Below are 18,954 nucleotides of genomic sequence, written 5' to 3' on the forward strand. Positions count from 1 at the left end.
CAAGAAAGTCATCTCAATCGGGCCAAAAAGTGTCCAATTGAGATATGGTCGCACAGACATGTTAGATGGGCATAAAACTTAAGCGTGTCACGGATGACACCTATCAGTGACGGGCCACAACTTTAGGCCCAATTGAGATAACATTCCATATCTCAAACGGGGCTCAAGTTGTGACGTGCACCAACTTGAGGCCCGTCACAAATGACCATCATCTGTGACGTGCACCAACTTGAGGCCCGTTTGAGATAACAACTAGGCCCGTCACAGATGACTCATCAGTGACGGGCTATATACTTAATCTCTATCGGGCATTAACTAAATCCCGTCACCGACGACTATTTTTCCATTTTTCATATGAAATGTTTATATTTTTAAGTTGACTATAGCAAAATAATTTAGTGCAGTATAATAATTCATTTTATAAGTCAAAATAATTTTACGGGTAGTAAATGATTTCAAATGAAAAAAATGTCAACAATAAAGTTGTATAACTTGTCAAGATTTACAACTTTTAGTTTGGTCATTTTTCAATATAATATTTTTTTAAACAGTTTGAATTTGAATTTAAAAATATGACAACTTCAAACAATATTTTCAAATACTAAATGATTTCAATTGAAAAAGTCGTCAACAACAAAGTTGAATAACTCATCAAGATCTAAAACTTTTATTTTTGTTATTTCTTCATCCGACGAAATGTTAGTAATATTATTCATAAATTTTACATATATGTGTTATAGTTTATAAAACCAGATAAGAGATATGTCAATTTTGTGAACAATGTTACTATCACTTTGTCGTATGAAGAAATGACCAAAATAAAAGTTTTAGATCTTGATGAGTTATTCAACTTTGTTGTTGATGACTTTTTCAATTGAAATCATTTAGTATTTGAAAATATCGTTTGAAGTTGTCATATTTTCAAATTCAAATTCAAACGGTTCAAAAAATGTTATATAGAAAAATGACCAAAATAAAAGTTATAGATTTTAATAAGTTATACAACTTTTTTGTTGATGACTTTTTCAGTTGAAGTCGTTCACTGATCTAAAATTCTATTTGAACTTTTCAAACTTTGAATTTCAAATTTCAAATTTTTTAAATAGAGTCAGATGGAGAAATGACCAAAATAAAAATTTTGCACCACGATGAGTTCTACAACTTTGGTTTTTGTGACTTTTCCATTTGAAATCATTTAATAACCCCAATTTGACATCTTGGCCTAGGGAATAATAGGATTAATAGAATACTCATACCAACATGTTACAACTACTTTTCCGGAAGCCAATCTCCAAAGAACTTTGACGTTAAGTGTGCTTGGTCTGGAGCAATTTCGGTGACCGACCGGGAAGTTTGAACTTCCCGCGTGGGAGCACACGAGTGAGGGTTAGCCAAAAAATAAAATTTATTATTTTTGGATTATAGTCATCTGTGACGGGCATTAACTTATGCTATCTGTGACGGGCTATAGTTAATGCCCGTCACAGATAAGGGTCATCTGTGACGGGCGCTAGTTGTGGCCCGATTGAGATAGGTCATCTGTGATGGGCTATAGTTTGACTGGTCGTCTGGGTCAAAGCTATCGGTGACGGGCTTTACTTAGGGCCCGATTGAGATAGAATCATCCGTGACGGCCGTTTGCCCGATTGAGATAGCTCTTCACATCAGTGACTTCTAGCCTGTGACGGACGCCATGCCCGATTAAGATGGGGCTTACCGCCCGATTGAGATGAGGGTATCCGTTCTAGTGTAAGTACCTAACAGTATTGACTAATCATTATCTTATGAGGTTTGCTAGAGAACGGGATACTTTACAGAGGCTAGGGTATCAGCTTCCTCCTCGTAAGTCTAGCATCATCCCCCTCCCCCAACTTCCATGTGCTTGCACCCCCCACGCCTTGAGCTAGTGCCATTAGTGTCGTAGGGAACGATACTGGTCACAACAGCAAGGAACGAGAGTTGAGCCGAGGGGAAGGGAAAAGAGAAGAGGAAGCATTGATAGTTGATACTTTGCAGGTACCAGCCCTAACCTTGATACCTAAGTACCAGATCTGATACGTGTGAGTACCAACCATGATACCCAGGCACCAGGCCTGATATCTACGGGTACCAGGTCTGACACCTAACCATGATATCCAGATACCAGGTACTAGGCCTGATACCTACGGTTATCAGGTCTTACACCTAACCATGATACCCAGGTACCAAGCCTGATACCTATAGGTATCAGGTCTGATACCTAGGTATCAATCGTGATATTTACAGATACCAGGCATAATACGGGGTACCGGGTCTGATACCTAAGTATCAGCCACGATACCACAGGTATCAGGCATGATACCTACGAGTACCAGCTGCTGATGATACATTGTAGACATACCTGCACACAATCAAGCGAGGAGCATGATGGCTCACCATCACGTTGCCCCTTCATCACCATCGACATCGCACGTTGAAGGAGGAGGCTGAGGAGCACACGTTGGGCCTTATCCTCCCAGTTCCCGATGACCTTGCTTCTTCCAAGTTGGCCCCGCCGCCATGAGAGCTAGATCCAGTGGATGTCACCATGCTTCAAAAGCATGAGACGGAGGAGGTGGGCATAGTACTCTAGATTTATTTTTGGGGCTGCTCTATCATCACCATGCCTGCATAGAAGCTCTTTTGTGGAGAGGAGGGGGAGAGGAAAAGGAGGGGCGAAGAAGGAGAGGTGGAAGAGGAGGATAACGAATGATCTGGAAGAGAGAGAAAAAAAGGGTGGGATTGGATGAGAGTAAAACGTTATCCACTTATCCCGTGTCTACGGGATACCGTACAGTAGATTTTCTCTTATCTTATACCAGCCTAGGCAAATTAAATATTTCCATGCACAACATGTGCTCCCGTACGTACTTCTGTCTTCCTGGGCTAGGCTGGGCTGGGCTGGGCTGGGCCCTTCTGACTTGTAAAATCTGAATAATCTATTTCATCTAATTGAAGATTCACTAGTACAGAACTGCTTATATCTGTGACGGAAGGCCTATCTTGTGTCGGGGTCTTGCGAACGGTCACACTATCATCATCTTTAACGGGCCAAAATAAACACCAACAGACATATACTCGTATAGACATTTTCCATATGAATATATTTTGAACTCGTCACCGATGAGACCTATCGGTGAAGGGCATATGTTGCGTCCCGACAAATACTATCTTTGCCGGGCCCAAACCTTTCCCTGTCACCGAAGCGCGCCATCGGTGATGGGCTCTTATTAAGGCCCGATAAAGATGATGATTTAGCCTCGTCACCAATTGTTGTCATCGGTGACGGGGTCAGACTTATGTCTGACAAAGATAACTGTAAACCTATCATAGTTGTTCGTTCGTTGACCGTTACCGATATTTATACACACTATATATACTCCAAAAGTCTAAGGAATGGTTATCCCACTGTTCAAGATTTTGGTGGGTGGTGTTGGGGGCTGATTTTTTTTTTGTTTTTTTCAAAGAAAAACAGAAAATTAAAAAAAGTACATGAAAAATAGTAAACAATTGGCAGAAATTTAGTAATACTTACCTTACAAATTATTATCTAATATTTGTTCACTTTTGTAGTGATAGATCAAAGTTGAATGTATCGGACTGGGCGATATAGCATAGAGTATTGAACTGGCGTTTCAAAATTTATAAACGTCGTTGAGAAGGACATGAAAAGAACAAAGAGCAAATACATGACTTGTCCATGTGTAGATTGCAGAAATGTGAAGATGTTTGATAGCAGAGTGGACGTACACGCTCATCCGATATGTCGAGGATTCATGAAGGGAGTTGGAGGCTTGTCACGAGGACCTTCGACTGAGGCTGCCAAAACTTGATAGGCCCGGGCGAATGCTAGCCGAAGACCATGGTTTTCGCCTTGGGCGAAGTCAACAAGAGAACCCACTAGACGAAGCTGGAGGGATTCACTGTCGTCTACAACGCCTTCGCCACACGACCCAAGAAGCCAAGGGCCTATATGGGCCATCCGCCACTGGGAGGTCCATCATAAAGCCCATTAAGGAGCCCAAGACAAAATAGACACTGTTTACCCTCATAAGTGTCCCTATCATAAGGGTATCCATATAAATTCCCCTATACACATTAACTCTAGGGTGTATGAGCTTGCACAGAGGCTATAAAATAGCCCCCTATTGGCATGTAATGGGGGAATCCTAAAAATTCCTCAAATTAATACATATTGTTTTACTTTCCACTGTGTGAACCACGTCTTTCGACGTACGCAATTATGAATCGACAACAGTTGGCGCAACCATTGATGCCACCCAAGAAATCGGTCAGAGAGAGAGAGAGAGAGAGAGTAGCGCCTAGAAGAAAGGAGGGAGAAGGTGATGTGGAGATAGCTGGCGAAGGACCAGCAAGGACCGAAGCAAAATCAGAGCCACCAAGGGGCGAAGGGGGAGCAGGCCGAAGCTGGTCAAGGAACCAAAGATGCAACCCAAGCGACGACTTCCACCCAAGGAAGCTTAGAAGGCAATGCTTCGGTGGCGCGCATACGATGCAGCCCTGCAGGCCAAGTCAACTTCTTCAGCAAGACCTACTCCTTCTTCGGCTCCCTTGATGGGGACAACCGCGGTTCAAGCTACACAAGCAATACAAGCTTTGACTCACTTAGTGCAGCCCTCTGCAGCTGTACAAGCAGTCCACACTGTGTTTCAAGTGGTGAAACTGACTTCGGCTTTCCAAGTGCATCCCACTGCTCATGCAACGATGGCATCGGTTCATCCAACGGTTGCCCCGATCCTACCTGTCAAACCGATTCAAGCTCAAGCAAATCAGTCTTCGGTGGCTGCTTCATCGACTCTCGAAGCACGGTTCCAGACCTTTCTCTAGCAACTAGGCCAGCCCCACACAATCCCAATTGTATGCCCTTTGGCCTACGCCGTTATGGGACCAAACCAAGCCACGATGGCTGGGCAACCGTTATACCAGCACAAAGCCCGCATTTCGTCTCATGATCCTTTGAAGAACTCTCAAGCCATGTGGCCTGGCTTAGATGATGGAACGTCTTGGCCCCAACTCATGTGCAGGCGATGGCTTTGTCATTCGCACAACCATACCCAGGCCTTTCGCCACAGTACCAGCAAGGCACGGCGTTAAGGGCTGGGGGCGAAAAGAACCTACCTCTAAGCTGGGGGCTGAGGAAACAACCCATCGCTCCTCAGTTCGAGTATCCACTAGCGTCAAAGTATTCGGGGAAACCAATCCGAGCGAAGTCCTGTCGATCTATGAGTTGACTATCAAAGCGGCTCATGGCGAGGAAAACACCAAGGCAAAGGTAATACATCTTGTTCTCGACGGGATTGCCCGATCCTAGTATTTTAACTTGCCTCTAAATAGCATTTACTCATGGGAGCAATTGCGCAATGTTTTTGTCTTGAATTTCTAGTGGACCTACGAGGAGCCAAAAACTCAGCAAGACATGTTCAGCATTCGGCAAAAGCCGGGCGAATCGACAAGGAAGTACGCTAGTCGTGTTTCACAAGCAAGATGTCGAGTGCAAGATATCACCGAGGCCTCCATGATTAATGCCGCTTCGGCTGGCATTTGTCTTGGCAAATTTACAAGAAAAATCACAACGAAAAGAGCCACAGACGGTTGAACACTTGTTCTCTATCATCGACGGCTATGCTTGCAGTGAAGAGGATATGAAGCGAAGGCTCGAGATTCAAGCTAATTACGACAAGGTTGCAGCCGCCGCCGCTCAAGCAAGCTTACAAGAGTCTGAAGTTGGGTCCATGGCAAATCGCCTTATGTAGCCAGCGAGCCAAGCCTCACCCCCAAGGCAAGGCTCAACTCCCCCGACTTGGAAGAAGTTTCGCTTTGAAAGGGGGAAAGCAGTGATGGCGGTCGAAGAGGTTCAAAACCTTTGTAAGGAGTTCGGCGCGAGTGATGCAGGCAACTAAGACCAGTTCCCCCGTAAGAAAGTCAAGAAAGATAGATACTGCATGTATCACGGCAAGTCTTCGCACTCCACGGAGCAATGCCGAAACATTCAGCAACGTGATCAGCCTCAAGCGTCAAGGCCTGTGCATGTAAAAGGCGAAGAGGCGCCACACGAATAGGACAGGAAAGACCACCCTAGGCCGAACAGCGTCAGGAAGGGCCAAGGAGTGTAATTCAAGTCATCACCAGAGCCGATCCACAACTACTTCCGTCGAAGCGCTAGAAGAAAATGCAGGCTTGTGCAATCCACAATATAACTGCAACTTCGATAGCCAAAGGAATGCAAAGTTTTTGGGCTCAAGAAATCTTCTTCGGTCCAACAGACGAGGAGGGTGTGTTTTTTCCTCACCAAGATCCATTGGTGGTGTCGGCTGGGATGACTGGTTGTGAAGTCGGCAAATCTTAGTTGACGGAGGCAGCTCGGTAGATGTGATCTTCGCTGATTCTTACTCCAAGATGGGGCTGCCAGCTCAAGCACATTCTCCGGCACCATCTTTGCTTCATGGTTTTCGGGATGAAGCGGTACAAGTCTCTCGCAAGTTAAGCTGACAGTCACCTTCGGCACTGAGGGGATTAAGTGCGAAGAATTAATCTTGTTCAATGTTGTTGACATCCTGTATAACTACAATGCCATTTTCGGCCACGCCACCTTGAACAAATTCGAAGCTATTGCTCACCACAACTACCTCAAGTCCAAGATGCCTGGCCCAACCGAAGTAATCGATATTAAGGGGCTGTAGCTTTTGGCCACACAAGGTTGCGAAACTACGGCAGTATGCAGAGAGGAACACAATGTTCAAGTGCTAGCAGGGGAAAAAAGCAAGACCTATGCCAAAGTCGTACCCGCAAGGCAACATAATCTATGCCTAAACTTATGAATTTGATCCAAACAAGGTGATCTCTCTTGGGGGTGATCTGGGCGAAGCTGAGACAAGCAACATCTTGGCCGTAATCAAGAACAACAGGGATATTTTCGCATGGGGCCGGTTGAAGTTGGTGGTGTTTGGCCAAATCTCATAATGCACCATCTATTGGTCAAGCCGGATGCTATGCCAAGAAAGCAAAAGCTTCGCAAAATGTCAGTCAATCTCCAAGAGGCCGCAAAGCTGAAGTGTGCAAGCTGCTCAAGATCGGTGTGATCAAAGAAATTGACTACCCTGAACGGCTGGCGAATCCTGTGCTGGTCAGGAAGTCGAATGTCAAATGGCGAATTAAATTCATTGAACTTGAACAACGCATGCCCAAGGATGATTTTCCGCTCCCAAGGATCGTCCAACTGGTTGATTCAATAGCTAGCTGTGAACTTATGAGTTTTCTGGATGCATACTCTAGGTATCACGAAATTCTCATGAATCCGGAAGACAAAGCCAAAACCGCACTCATAACTCCTATTGGCACCTTCTACCACCTCGGGATGCCATGTAGCTTAAGGAACGTGGGGGCAACTTTCTCTAGATTGATCTGCATGGTCCTTTGCTGACAGCTGGGGACGGAATGTTGAAGCTTATGTTGACGACATTGTTGGAAAAAGCTAAAATGCTTTCGACCATGCATCGTACTTGCAAGAAACTTTCGGCAACTTGCATTTGCCTGGGATAAAGCTGAATCCGGAGAAGTGTGTTTTTCGTGTTCGAGTTAGTATGTTGTTGGGATTTCTCGTGTCCGAAAGAAGCATAGAGGCCAACCTAGAAAAAATAGATGCTATTCAGCAAATGCAGCCACTGAAGAGTGTACGGGAAGTACAAAAGCTCAAGGGGCGAATTGCGGCTCTCAGCCTATTCCTATGAAGAGCAGCCAAAAGAAGTTTGTCATTTTTCAAAACTCTACAAGGGGCTGGCATGTTCAGTTGGACACCCGAGTGTCAAACCGCCATCGAAGAGCTTAAGCAATACCTGCAGAGTCCGCTAGCATTGGTCAGCCCAGCGGCAGGAAGTGAGCTGTTGCTCTATCTTGCAGCTTCATCCGTCGCTGTCAGTGCGGCCTTAATGCAAGAAAGTGAAGTTGGCTAGAAACCAGTGTATTTCATCTATGATGCCTTTCAAGGGGCGAAAATAAGGTATATAGACATGGACAAGTTACATACGTCTTGGTGATGGCCTCTAGGAAGTTGAAGCATTATTTTCAAGCCCACAAAATTATTGTGCCATCGCAATATCATTTGGCGAAGTGCCAGGGCAAATAAATCACTGGGCGTTTAAGCAAGTGGGCAGTAGATCTGTCTCCTTTTGACCTGACTTCATCACTAGAATAGCTATAAAGTCTCAAGTCCTGGCCGACTTTTTGGCGAATGGACCTGAACCAGTTGAGCAACCATGGATTATGTATTCTGATGGATATGGTCTCACAAAGGGGCATGAGCTACAGTGATCCTCACTTCGCTAGGGGGCGTGCCGATCCGCTATGCTGCCAGACTTCAGTTCGACACAACAAAAAATACCACTAAGTATGAAGATGTGTTGATGGGTCTGAGGAAGGCGAAAGCTTTGGGCGTTCGGCACTTGCTGATTTGCAAAGATTCCAAACTTATGGCTGGCCAAGTAGAGGATTAATACATCTAAAGCGACATAATAGCCCTGATAGCGCAAGCCGTCGATACAAGTTACCTCTTGTCGAGAGATCGCAGCCGATGCCCTGACTTGAAGCAACACTCGTCGAAAAGTAAAAGAAAAAGGTTGGCGATGGGCCAAAAGTTGTATTGATTGGATTGTCGTCCTCTTATACAATGGTTTGGGATTTACTTATATTTATACCTCGAGTACAAAACTTAGTCCATTATGGACACGACTCAAACTTTCCTAATGACCGCACGACATACTCTTACCATATCTCTTATTCGAACTGACACAAATATCCTAATTAATAGATACAATTGCCTTAAATGAGCTCAATCTCTAAACGAGAATATCGGTTATTCTAATGTAGGCCCACACCGAGCCCAAGTCAGGTTATATCGGCTACTTGCCCTATCGGCTTGATCAAAATCTGACTATGTTTCCAGCTGATACACCGTTCAGTCGATACGCGATCTGTTTTTGGCATGATTGAATCTCCTTTGGTTCCACTTCGATATGCAACTCCAAATCTGAGTCTATCTTGCCAAATTTCACTGTTAACACACATGCCTCCCAATTCCGCTGTATTATCTAATGCCGCCGAATTAGCTCTTTCGATCCCGCAAAATCCAGGGCTTTCCGTTTCGACCGTTAGCTCATAAACATAGTACAAAAAACCGGACCAGCCCGGCGGTTGAACCGGAAAAAACCAGAACCAATGCCGGCACGGTTCGGTTTGCAGAAAAGACCGTCCACGCATGTGAACCGGTGAAAACCGGACAAACCGGACGGTTTTCTATCGAACCGTCGGAAAACCGGGATTGTCAGACCGTGAACCGAGCCATCCAGAATAAGAAAAACTCATTTCAAGTTGCAGAAGGGGGGAGTCGAACCCCTGACCTCAAAGCAAGGCTTGTAGCATGCTTCCCACGCTTCGACCTAACCAACTGAGCAAATGAGATTAGATGTTTCACGAGGTAAACCATACTACTTACAAGGTTTAAAGTCAGTCAAGGCTAACAGCCTCACTACAACGAACCGGCGGTCCAACCGGTGAACCGACGGTTCGACCGGTGGACCGATGAACCGACGACCTCACCGGGTCAGTCTCCGGTCCGGTTTTTTTCACTATGCTCATAAATAGCAACAAACAACCTTGAGAGCTTCACTCCGTCACCTTTTCCGCCACTGCTCAACCACTTTGTTGGCTCCCGCGACATCTTCAACGAAGTAGTCTTCTGGCGACTTATTGGCGACGCAAATCTCCGTCAGCAACCCCCTCTGCTTAAAAACGATGGCGACCACTTCTGAAGTCCCCGATGTAAGCCCATCGCATCTCATCAACCTCTGTTGTCTCTTTTGTCTTTCACTTTTAGTTTTCTGGCACTTAGGACTTTCTTTTTATTCTCCTCCGTTTTCAGCACCTTAGAGACCAGATTATGATCACCATATTGCAAGAACTATTGCATTTCTTTCTTGGTCTGATGGGTGATATTGATCCTACCCACTGCATCAACGCCGAAACCAACAGTAGCCCCTTTAGACAAAGCAAGCCTAACCTAACAAAGTGGTCTTCAACCTTTAGAGCTTGGCAATTGTCTGCAAAGAAGTGGATAACTTGGTATAAGAATATACCAGCTTCTAAGAAATATGACTAGGAAGAGATGGGAATACCCCAATGCTTCGCTCTATCTTTGGTTGATTTCAAGAAATATGAGCCGATGCTATCAACAGCTAGCTACTTTTGGTCTGGTTCTTTCAATAGCTTCATGTCCAACCATGCTTCCATTTTTATGACACTCTAATCATGTTTATGTAATTCGTTGAGTTACCATATATCTTACATAATCTCCGGCAATATCGATATCTAACCCACAATCGGCTAACATTTGTTAATAGAAGGCAGCCGGTTAGGTTAAACATCGACGTTGACTTAGATTATATAAGATATCTACTACTCTATAAAACTTCCAGCGGCTTAATTCTCTAGATATTGTTCTTCTTTTCATACTTAATGGTGCATCAGTTGAGTTTGATATATTAAGTCGTGCTTAGAATATCAATCTTTAGCCTGTCTTTAGTTGCCGATTAGGGTAGTATCGGGGTTTCAGCCGATCTTACCTGATTTAACTACTTTTATCCTATATGCTTGATTGATATGTTAAATCAGCCCTTTATGTTAAGCTCTTGCTGCATTTAAGTATATTAGGCTTTTGTTTAGTATATTCTACTTGTTTTAATATCTTAATATAGAGTGGTATCGGAGTATTAGCCGATACATGCTAGATCTATCTGATCGGCTATGCTATGAACATATATAATCCCATTATTAATGTATATTTCGATCTAAGTGATTCATACTGTCTCGGCATGGCGACCGATCTATCCCAATCACTTGATTTAAGTATACATTGATATAAGGAGTATATATTGTTAATATCTACAGCCGATCGAGTAGATTTAGTTCCTTCTTATTTACTCATGACTACCGATCGATGCATATATGACATCGGCTCAAATATAAATGATATGTCATCGGCACTTAGCCGATCGGCTATCATTTATGGATTTAACCGTGGTTTCTTGTCCTTATTTCTTGTTGATTGTAGGATCAAATCAACTGGCACGCTGATACATCCGAAGGCGTGTTTTGGACCTGCACTAGAGTTAAGCAGATCGCCCAGGCCTCGTGTTTTTCATCAACATGCTTTTGGCACGCCTGGTGGGACCGATTTGAAGTCAGGATCATAACACCAGTTTTCTCTATGGCTGAGAAGCCGCCAGCTTCGCCGTCCTCAGCTACTCCGGGTTCTCTTAAAGAAAAGATCCAGAAACTGGGTCTACCTGAGGTTGATGAGGGAAACATCATGGCCATCACTCCAGAAAAGCTGACACCTGATCAAAAGAAAGATTTTGAGGCAATGATGCAGCAAGCACGGGATCAGTTCTTGAACTCATTCATGCAAACCCGCAAGGGGACATTAGTGCAGAAGTATAAGCTGAGGCTGGTTGCTGATGTTCCTGGAACATGTTCTTCTAAGGATGGAGAGGTACACCAAGCTCCAGATGGTTCGGCTCAACCAAGCGATAATGGTGCTGCAGAAGGTTCTCAAGGAAATCAAGGTCATGGCTCTCAAGGAAGTCAAGGCGATGGAGCTCAAGGAGTTCAAGGTGGAGGTGCTAATCAAGACGGCAATGCAGCGCAGTTGCAGTTCAACAACTTTCAAGATCAGGTTAACTATGCTGTACACCATGCTTTGATCAATCAATCTGGAATATTAACCAACACTTTGGCAAACATGGTGAAATCAATGGTTGATGGTTCAATGGTCGAGTATCAAGCTACAGGACCAGTTTTCTTACTAGGAGGAGTATTCCCTAATTATCGACCATTAATCACAGATAATCAACTAGTCGTCCAGTCGATCCCTCTTAATGCACCATCGGCTCAGCCGACAGCACCGGTATCGGCTCTTGCACCTGCTCCACCACCTTCGGCTCCAGGCCAAATAATGAATCCTCGATTGTTGATAAGAGAACAACCACAGCACGCTAGACAGAATGTGAATCGGCTTACGCAAGACCAGGTTGCATCTATGTTTTTACCTCCTCAGCACACCATTGTTCCAACCCAGCAGCAGCCGATTCAGCAAACACCACTAGGGCAGTAGGTTGTGCAGCCGATTCAGCAAACACTCCCAGTCCAACAGGTTGTGCAACCAGTTCAGCAGACGCCACCAAGACGGCAGGTCTTGTAGCCGATTCAGCAAACGCCATTAAGGCAGCAGGTTGTTCAGCCGATTCAGCATCAAGGTTCAATGAATGCATCGGCTGCATTTGCAACACCTGGTGGTCAACCTGTGCAGCATGCTGCAAATCAAGTTGTTCCAGAGCACTTGGTTCATCACGTACAATGTCACGCCCAGAAATTCCCGAGTAGAATTCCAAGTAGAATGTGCATTGAAACCCCCGTCCAGGACCGGCCGAGGTACACAAACGACAAAATTGGCATACAGATCCACGTCTTACAAACATTATAAAAGTCTTACATAAATGCAGCGGAAAAAATAAAAGACAACTGGAGCTAAGCCTTAACTTGGACTGTAGCGGGAACACCACTTCACAGGCATCCTCGACGGCACAGACGAAGCCTACTCCTTGGAAAAACCACCATCTGACGCGTACTCAAACTCTGGGGTTGGGGAAAATAGAGCAAGACTGAGTACTACCCACTGTACTCAGCAAGTCGTACCGGAATAGGGGTATGATGCAGGGAAATATCAGAGGAGAGCTAGAGTGGTTCATTTGCATAAAGCGAGCATTTATAAACAGTAGTTGAAAGCAGAAAAACAGTTTTAATAATTAATCAATATTAACCATCCACTGTCCAACGCTGCACCACGTTGCAACAGGCTCAACCATCCACCTAGACTATTCAATTCCATTAGACTAGTCTAGGGAGAATCTAATCACGGTGAATCTGGTTGACCGCCCATAACCGCGGGCACGGCTATTCGAATAGTTTTACTCTGATCAGAGGTGTACAACTGTATCCACAAGACATAGCCCCACGACACGTTTCCGTTCGCCGACATGCCACCATGACGTACCGGAAAGAGGCCGTGACAGGACGCTTCGCATAACCCCTTCTAGCCAAGCACACCACACCTCAGGTTTCACCCCTGTCCCTAGCGGGCAACGGGCAGTCCCGTCTCGTGCCTTGGTGAATCCGGAAGCGACAGAGGCTGTCGCCGGGCCCGCCCTGCTCTATCACGCCCACCCTTGCCTGAATGCGTCAGTTAGAGGAAAGCTACACTACAAGCCCAGCCGTTGCCCACGCTGACTTGTGGTAAGTACGAGGAATTCTTCCAGGAGTGGCGCTGACATGCGGGCCCCACATGGCAGTGACTTGGGTGGCGGTCCGCGGTGGACCGGGTCCACGGACCGGAAGAGGGGCGGCGCACCACGTGGCGCTGACGTGGCGCCGATGCAGTGGCCACGCGGCAGCCACGCGGGCGAAAGAACGGACGGCCCCGATCTACCCAAGGGTAGATCGGACGGCGGCGGAAACGCGTGGCCGGCGCGCACGAGCGGCTCAAGCCGGCCCGGCGGCCATGGCGCACGGCGGCGCGGTTCGACTAAGCGGCGGCGACCGGTCGGCGGCAGAGGGCGGGGACGTCGCGGCGACACGGACGGCGATAGCGGCGGCTAAGCGGCTAGGTAGCGGCGCGGGGGCTAAACGGCGCGGGAGAGAGGGAGAAAGGGGAGGAGGGGCCTTACCGACGACGGTCGACGATGGCGAGCGACGGAGGACGATGGCGACGGCGAGATGAGCTCCGGGACCACCTAAGGGATCAAAAGGGATGAGTTAGAGAGGGAGAGGGAAACCATGGATGGCTAGGGCGCCGACCGAAGGCGCCGGCCATGGCGAAGCTCACCGGCGCGCGGTGCAGACGGGTTTCCGGCGGCGGATTCCGACGGAGGAGGGGTGGACGGCGTGGCCTTCGGGCTTGCGAACCCGACGGCAGCGACGGCGCGGCTCGGCGTGGCGGCTAGCGACGCCTAGCGGCTACCAGAGCGGCGGCGGCGACGGCAGAGAGGAGGGCGACGGTGCTAGGGCGATAGAGGGCGCGGGAGAGCTCGGCGAAATGGGGAAAAAGAGGGAGGGGATGGAGGCGATGCTTAAATAGGGGAGAGGGGGCTCGGACATGGCCGGGAGAGGCGGGAATCGCCGGCTGACGTGGGGGAGTTGGAGAGGAGAGAGAGGCGGGATTCGAAATTCGAATCCCGGCCATGTCGAGCGCGGGCGCGAGCGGGAGAGAGGGGAAGCGTGCGCGGGGGACGCGGGCGCGGGCGGCAACGTGGGCGACGTGGCCCGGGAGACGCGGGAACGAGGGCGCGGCAGCGGTTGCGGGGCGCGGCGGCTGGAGGAGGGAGACGGGCCCGACAGGCCACCTGTCGGCAACCCAAAGGGAGGAGGGAGGCGGCCGGCTCAGCTGGGCCGTAGCCTTCAGCCGGCCCAGCGGGGAGGGGGAGGGGAAGAGAATGGGCCGGCGGCCCATTCGAAAAAGAAAAGGGAAAAAGAAAAAGAAAAAGGAGAAAATGAATTTCCAGGGATTAAATATTGCTTGTGCTCATTTTTAATTGGTTAAAATTATTTCTAGAGCTCTGAAAATTCCACTAAAAATCTTGTTAGCATATTTTCGACATGTCGAACTCAAGAAAAATTCCACATGCCAATTCCGATTATCATTTACATTAGTTCCTTTAGAGTTTCACTCTTGCTTTTACACCGATATTTTCTTGAGACCATTTATAAATTCAATTTAGGCTTGGGAGAAGAACTTCAGGGTGTGATAAACCTCCCCCCCTTAAACGGAATCTTGACCCCGAGATTCGGAAGAGGTGGTGAAGAGGTGCGGATGGGCGGCCTTTAACTCATCTTCCCTTTCCCAGGTTGCTTCTTCTTCTGAGTGGTGGCTCCACTGAACCCTGCAGAACCTGGTGACCTTGTTTCTAGTCCTCCTTTCACTGGTCTCAAGGATACGAACTGGCTTTTCCACATAAGTCAGATCTTCTTGGATGTCAATGTGCTCCGAATTGGCTTGTTCTTCGGGTACCGTCAAGCACTTCTTTAACTGGGACACATGGAACACGTCATGGATGCCGATCATGTTGGATGGAAGTTCTAGCTGATAGGCGACTTCTCCTCTTCGTTCCAAGATTTGGTATGGTCCCACGAAGCGTGGTGCCAACTTGCCTTTCGTCTGGAAATGGTGCACTCCCTGGAGCGGAGTAACACGGAGGTACACATAATCCCCTGCTTCAAAAGTGAGCTCCCTTCGGCGGCTGTCCGCGTAGCTTTTCTGTTGAGACTGGGCAATTCTCAGCCTCTCTCTGATGGTTCTGACTTTCTCTTCTGCTTCCGTTAACAGTTCTGTTCTGAACAGTTGACGTTCACCTGTTTGATCCCAGAAGAGAGGGGTGCAGCACTTCCGGCCATACAACGCTTCGAACGGTGCCATTTGTAGACTGGCCTGATAGCTGTTGTTGTACGAGAATTCAGCATAAGGCAGACTTTTATCCCATGCTCCACCACAATCGAGCGCACACGCTCGCAGCATATCTTCCAAGATCTGATTGACCCTCTCGGTCTGGCCATCTATCTGCGGATGGTAGGCTGTGCTGAAATTCAAACGGGTCCCCAATTCTTCCTGCAGCTTCTGCCAAAATTTTGAGGTGAACTGACTCCCTCGATCAGATACAATCTTCTTGGGTACCCCATGCAGACACATGATCCTTGCTAAGTACAGCTCTGCCAATTTCTTTCTCGTATAAGTGGTATGCAGTGGAATGAAATGGGCAACTTTAGTGAGTCGATCCACAACTACCCAGATTGAATCGTGGCCAGATGATGTCCGGGGCAGACCTGTTACGAAATCCATTCCAATCTCTTCCCATTTCCATTCCGGGATCTGAAGAGGCTGTAGCAAACCTGCTGGCCTTTGGTGCTCTGCTTTTACTCATTGGCAAACGTCGCAGAGTGCGACAAATTCAGCTATTTCCCTTCTCATGCTGACCCACCAGAACTTTTCTTTGAGGTCTTGGTACATTTTGGTGCTGCCTGGATGAATGGAGTACTGAGTCTGATGAGCCTCGGTGAGTATCAGATCCTTTAGTTCCTTGTCGTTAGGTACGCACAATCTTTTTCCCAACCAGATTGTGCCGTGTTCATCCTCGTGGAAATCCTGGGCTTATCCAACCTTCATATTCTTTTTCAGCTCTGCTATTTCTAGATCATTTACCTGAGCTGCTCTGACTTGATCCACGAGCGTAGGTCGTGCCTCTAGGGCAGCCACGTACCCATGTTCTACAAGCCCCAAGTTGAGGTGTTCAAGCTCCTGCTGCAATTCCTTACACATGTCTTCGGTGCATAAAGCATTGCAGTAGCTCTTCCTGCTTAATGCATCTGCCACCACATTGGCTTTGCCCGGATGGTAGTGAATGCTCATGTCATAATCCTTGATTAACTCCAACCATCTTCGCTGTCGGAGATTTAGATCAGGTTGGGTGAAGATATATTTCAGACTCTTGTGATCCATATATACTTCGCAGCGGTTGCCAATCAAATAGTGCCTCCAAATTTTCAAAGCATGAACCACCGCTGCCAATTCCAGGTCATGTGTTGGATAGTTTCCTTCATGCGGATGCAACGCCGCGAGGCATAGGCGATCACTCTGCCCTCTTGCATTAGAACAGATCCAAGCCCGTGACGGGACGCGTCGCAATAGACTTGGAAGTCTTTCGTCTAGTCGGGCAGAATCAGAACTGAAGCAGACACTAATTTCTTCTTGAGCTCCTCAAAACCCTTGTCACACTCGGCTGTCCACTTGAATTTCTCGTCTTTCTTAAGCAACTAAGTCGTAGGTCTGGCAATCCTGGAGAAATTTTCAATGAATCGACGGTAATAACCCGCAAGTCCAAGAAAACTCCGAATCTGTGACACGGTCTTAGGTGGGGTCCATTTGGTAACTGACTCCACATTCGACGGATCGACTGCCACGCCCTGAGCTGTAATGACGTGACCCAAGAATTTGACCTCCGATAACCAAAAGTCGCATTTACTGAACTTGGCATATAACTGGTGCTCCTTCAACTTCTCGAGTACCCGACAGAGATGTTGCTCATGTTCTTCTCCCGATTTGGAATAGATAAGAATGTCATCGATGAATACCACAACAAACTTATCTAGAAATTCCATAAACACTTTGTTCATCAGGTTCATGAAGAATGCAGGTGCATTGGTGAGCCCAAAAGACATAACCGTGCATTCATACAACCCATACCGAGTGGTGAAGGCTGTCTTGGGAATATCCTCTTCCCGAATTCTCAACTGGTGATAGCCTGATCGCAGGTCTATTTTAGAAAACACTTTAGCTCCTTTCAGCTGATCAAACAAATCATCAATCCGCGGTAAAGGATATTTGTTCTTGATTGTGACCTCATTGAGTGCGCGATAATCGACACACATTCTCTTCGTCTTGTCCTTCTTCTCCACAAAAATGACCGGAGCACCCCAAGGTGAAGTACTCGGTCGGATGTACCCTTTCTGCAGTTGCTCATCCACCTGGTTCTTGACCTCTGCTAGCTCGTTGGCTGCCATTCTGTACGATCTCTTGTAAATTGGAGCAGTCCCTGGTGCCAAATCAATCCGAAATTCAGTCTCTCTCTTGGGTGGCATGGTAGTGAGGTCTTCGGGGAACACTTTGTGATACTCGCAGACGATGGGGATATCTTCCAATTTCCGTGAACTCTTCTCCTTGGTGGCCACAGGGTTTTCCACCTCAATCTGATTTCGGGAGATTCCCTGCTTTGGTGAGACTGGTGACTTGTACACCACGGTTTCTCCCTTCTCATTAGTCAAGGTGACTGTGCGATTCGCACAATCAATGACACCCTTAAACTTGGTCAGCCAATCCATCCCAAGAATGACATCTAGGTCTTTGGATTCGAGAAGGATGAGGTTGGCTAGAAATGGTGATCTTTGAATTTCTATTGTTACAGAGGGGCTGAATTGAGCCGAAGTGGAGCTATTCCCTGGGGTATGAACTCGCATTGGTGTACTAAGTTCTTCTCTTATTAACCCATGTATCCCAACAAACTTCTTTGAAATAAAAGAATGCGTTGCACCAGAATCAAAGAGTACTGTAGCGGGGACTGAGTTGACAGGAAACGTACCCAGTACGACCTCTGGTGCTGCCTGCGCCTCTTCTGCGGACGCGTGGTTGACACAAGCTTCGGCAAACCTTGGCCCGGCACGCCTTGGCTTCGGGCATTTGTCAGCAAAGTGGCCATGCTCACCACAGTTGAAGCAGGACCCTGGCTTTGCCCCAGTCTCCTTCTTGGCTTGGGCTGATAGGGCTGACTGTGCTAGTGCCATTGGTGGGCGCGGAGCTGTACTGCGGTTGGGCTGACCTCCCTGGTGGTTCTGGCTACCACTGGCGCCCTGGTGGAAGCTGCTTGAGTTGAAAGGGCGATGCTGGCGGACAATCATGGTGATAGGTCCACCATGCTGTTCGGGAGTGAAGCGCGGTCGCTGGTGACTTCCTTGGTTGGACCGGAACTACGCTGCCTTTCTCTTCCTGTCCATTTTGTTGCGCTGATCCTCCTGACGGATTGCCTTGTCAACCAGCTTCTCAAAGTCGGTGTAGTCCCTAGAGATCAACTGGTTGGTTAGCTCGTCATCCAGGCCTGCTAGGAACTTCTCCTGCTTCTCTGCATCAGTGCGGACATCCTCCGGTGCATATCACGCTAGGCGATTGAACTCATGGAGGTACTCAGTCACTGTCCGGTGGCCCTGGTGGAGTGCCCGGAATTCTCTCTTCTTTTGTGCCACGACCCCGTCTGGCACCTGCGCCTTCCT

This window comes from Oryza glaberrima, chromosome 11, assembly GCF_000147395.1.
Source record: "Oryza glaberrima chromosome 11, OglaRS2, whole genome shotgun sequence".
Classification (NCBI taxonomy): Eukaryota; Viridiplantae; Streptophyta; class Magnoliopsida; order Poales; family Poaceae; genus Oryza; species Oryza glaberrima.